Below are 4,439 nucleotides of genomic sequence, written 5' to 3'. Positions count from 1 at the left end.
CCCTCTCTCAAGGATTTATTCTATAAATTCTCTTATTCTCTTTCATTCTCTCTCTCTCTCTCTCTCTCTCTCTCTCTCTCTCTCTCTCTCTCTCTCTCTCTCTCTCTCTCTCTCTAAGATCCTTCGCCGTTCATCATCCGTTTCCAAAAAACGGAGGGTACTGCGTGGATCAGAAGAGGAAACTCTACACTTTTAGTGGATCGGATCGTCGTTTCGGAGAGTTTCGGGTTTTCCCAAGAATCGAGGTAGGAATCTTATCCTAATTTTGATTAGATATTTGGATAGCAGTAGAAAACATAGTAAGGTTATGTTCTGTGGTTTTAGGTTTTCAGGATCTAGAGTTGTCGTTTTGGACCGTTTTCGTACGAAGTTTATTTCGAATATAAGGTAAGGGGAATTTGATTACAACAGTTATTTTGGAAAACTAAACCGCTAAAAAGTTAGTTTACGTTATTATGTATGATTTAACTGCTTATTTGTGAAATTCTACCGAGTAAAAATGCCGGTTTGACGATTTTACGATTTTTGGTAAAAACGAGGATTTCGACGTATGATCTCCAAATTTTACAAACATCTTTATTTGTATTTATACTATAGTAGGAGAGGCTCGATTCCTTTATTTATTTAGTTAAACTATGTATATTGAATTTCTATCATTTAGCGGATTTTTGTATTAAACTTGTGTGATATATGTTGAAATGGAAATGAATGTATTTTCTATACTACTGATATAGAATATGGGAATGAAATTCCAATTTGTTATACTGACAATGTGATAAACAGAGGCTGGTGATACACCGAGCCGCATCAGTAAACAAAGAGGGGTAAACTGAGTGGAAAGACGCCGGTTTGAACCCGCTGGAATTATTTCTATACTATTGATATAGATTATGGTAGATAAAATCATATTTGTATAAATTGAATTTATGATACACGGAACCACAGCTTGAGAGTCCCGGGAGGGTTGAAAAATACTTTCTTTGCAGAGTTGAAATAAACTACTGTTATATGATACGGCACGATATCGTAGCTAGATGTACACGTGCAACCACACGTACTAAACGATGTGGGTACCAAGATGGTCGGCTAGCAGGGTGAAACCATTGGCTGATATTGGGCCAATGGAGGCAGTCGGATCGTATGTAGGTACTCGACAGTGTCTGCACGAACAGGGCATTGGACGAGTACCAGTGCACAACCCGAGCCACGGGGTAAAACTGGTTATAGGGATATTTTGCTGTTGGTCATCTGATAAATCATTAAATGGTCAAAAGACAGATGTGGGAATTTTGTAATATGAATAATGATATACCTGATGCATTACTGTATTGAAAATATTTGATTTATATTCCAGATGTTGAATGAAAATATGCATGTATGCAGTCACACACTGTTGTAACTCCTTCTTCCTTACTGAGAGGTGTCTCACCCTATCTTACAACCTTTGTTTTCAGGTCCATCCGTGCGTCGGTCCTAGTAGATAAAAGGACTAGGGAGGTTATTTTGGTTAGCTTACGTAAGCATCTAAATTTTTGTACTAAACTTGATGAAAGTCCTTTTTGGAGGGTTGTAATATGACGATTACTCTAAGTCCGAATGTATGTAAATTATGGATGTATTAGTGAACTCTGGTATAAGGCTAGTAGTAATCCCAATGGATGTTTATGTTTTTCCGCGACATTTACATCATGATTATGTATGTTTTACACCCGTATGTCCCTGTTTAGGGCGGGTTGTTTCCATATCTTGAACAGGTATAGGTATTTGATGTATGTGAGTGACACCTGAGTCCGTGTAAAGGGCCGGGTCGTTACAGTGTAGGACATGAGTTTTTGATATGTCATAATACACTCATTTAAATAATTGTATCTGAAAAAAATATACAGATATGTACTCATAATCATATAGATATAAAACATAATTTCATAAGCTTCGGTATTATTTCTCATATTCATATTCATAAGCTATCATTTCTCATAATCATATACATATACTTTCATTTCTCAAATCATATTTATATGCTTTCATATCTCATCTTTATATTCATACTCTTACATTTCTCATATTCATTACCACATTCTAGTCCATAGGTATTCACCAGCATATATAGCACAATGGGTCTGTAACCCATGGTTGTTCATTTCTCATTTTCATAGTTTAGCTCATGAGTATCCACCAGTATAAAATACACTATGCGTTTGTAACTCATGGCTAATTATTTCACTTTTCACTTTTCATAAACATTTTCTAGCTCATGAGCATCCACCAATATAAAATACACTACGCGTCTGTAGCTCATGGCGGTTCATTTTCACGTCTGTAATAAGAAACTGTCCTGAGGATAATCATATTGTCATGTATTCACCCTACATGACCGGGTTGTGCGGCCCGAAGGCTGGACCTAACTGCGGTTGGCCTATCGGGTTAAATCAAAATAGGAAACACATCTGTAGTACGATTGACCTACCCAATCCTGGTCCGGACCTTAGGGGGTAACACGACCCTTCACAGGCCCAATCGACTACCTCTTCACACGCTATGCAAGCCGTGTGATTGCACTAACACAATGCTAGCAACCGTGCTGTGCTCTATATACTATGGTCCATCAGAGTTTTCATTTCCACATTTTTTTTGTTCACATTTCTTCATTTCTGTAATTCTCATTATTTCTGCATAATTCTCATTTCATTTCATTATTTCTGTGTAAAACATATCTGTATATTTCATACATCATCATTTCTCAATAAAACACATTTGTATATCACATTTCATCATTTCTATATAAAATATAACTGGGTTTCTCCTATCATCATTTCTGTATAAAAACATTTCTAAGTTTCTCATATTTTCATATCTACATAAAACATAGCAGTATATCAACATTTCTCAGTACAAATCATATATTTCAATTGTAGTAATCCGAACCAGGAGATAAAGGAATAAATTAATAAAAGAGAGGGATGGAAAATTTAGGAAAAAAAGGGCAGCATGGCCTTATCGACGAATCCCAGCTTTCATCGACGAGCGCCTTTCTAGGGATTGTCGACAAAATTCAGGTCCTCATCGACGAAGAGTTCACGAGAGTTTGGAATAAATTCAAGCTTCAGGTTCTTCGACGATGCCAAGTGGTCGTCAACAAACGCCCTTTTGCGGTTTGTCGACGAAAACTCCATTTCATCGACGAATGCGGCCGGGTCAAAGACTTAAAGGTGAAGCAAAGCTTGATACTTTAGTAAAATAAATATCCCTCTCTCTCCCTCTCTCTAGAACCACGAACCAAACTCCCTCTCCTCAATTTTCTCCCCGATCGTCACCAGACTCAACGATCGGAAGTTACCACTAAGGTCTAGGAGCAGTTCTCTACATATCTAGCGGAGTGGATTATTGATCTGGGTATTTCGGGCCCCACTCCCCAAAAGCTAGGGTTTCAGCCTTATGGGGCATTTTTCCGGAAAACGGGTAAAGGGATTATATTAGGTCAGCTATGTTATGAGTTCTAATTGAATGGAATGTCAGAATAGTTTTTATATATACAGTTACAACTTTTCTAGGGTTCCCGAGCCTAGGGTTTGGTTAACCGACTTTATTTCTGAAACCAACCGTGTAAATTTAAATATGATATTTTTAAAGTATAGTTTTGGACTTTCTGAACGTTTTCACCGGTTGAGAAATTATTATTTCAAACCATAAGCTTGTTTTAAAACCAACCAAAAACGATAGGTGATTATCTCTATTTTCTTGTATTTAGCTATATATCTATATTTAGTAAAATAACAACCTGGAGATATTCATAACCCAATTTTCGCAATAGTATTTACTTTCTCAAGCAGATGATTTTAATTATGAGTTACCAGATGAAAATTGTGTAACATGAGTATAATTTTTAATTGGCATTAAATGAGTAGGTTTTGTGTACTACTGAAATGTAACAGCTATACGCCAAGATATGAGATATGATGGTTATATGCCGAGAGCTGAGATATGACAGCTAAATGCTGAGTTTATGAAATGCCAATTTTTACCGAACCAGTTTATGACATATATGATATACTAGTTTTTATCGAGTTAGTATCTAGCATATATTTTCATAGAATTATGTATAGCTTATGTCCTATACAGTTTTATGAAATGAATTATGATTACAGTTTTATACTATGTAAATTGCTATAGTAGAACTCTGTTGTTATGATCTCATGTTAAGAGCATGATACCGTAACTATATGTTTGTAGGGGTGCAACTACATGTCTCAAATAGAGTGTGGATATGGGAAAGGCAATTGGTGGCTTGGGTAAAGGACTCCGCGATGCAGAAATTCCTGGGCTCCATCCAATGCAGTAATTCCGGACGACCCTGCCTTCGGGCATAGGGTAGACACCATGCTACTACTATTATATTTGACTTAACTATAGTTGGTCGGCTATATGCTAGGTCCAGCCTC

Source organism: Malania oleifera, chromosome 12 (genome assembly GCF_029873635.1).
Source record: "Malania oleifera isolate guangnan ecotype guangnan chromosome 12, ASM2987363v1, whole genome shotgun sequence".
Taxonomy (NCBI): Eukaryota; Viridiplantae; Streptophyta; class Magnoliopsida; order Santalales; family Ximeniaceae; genus Malania; species Malania oleifera.
Note: the sequence above shows the minus strand (reverse complement) of the source record.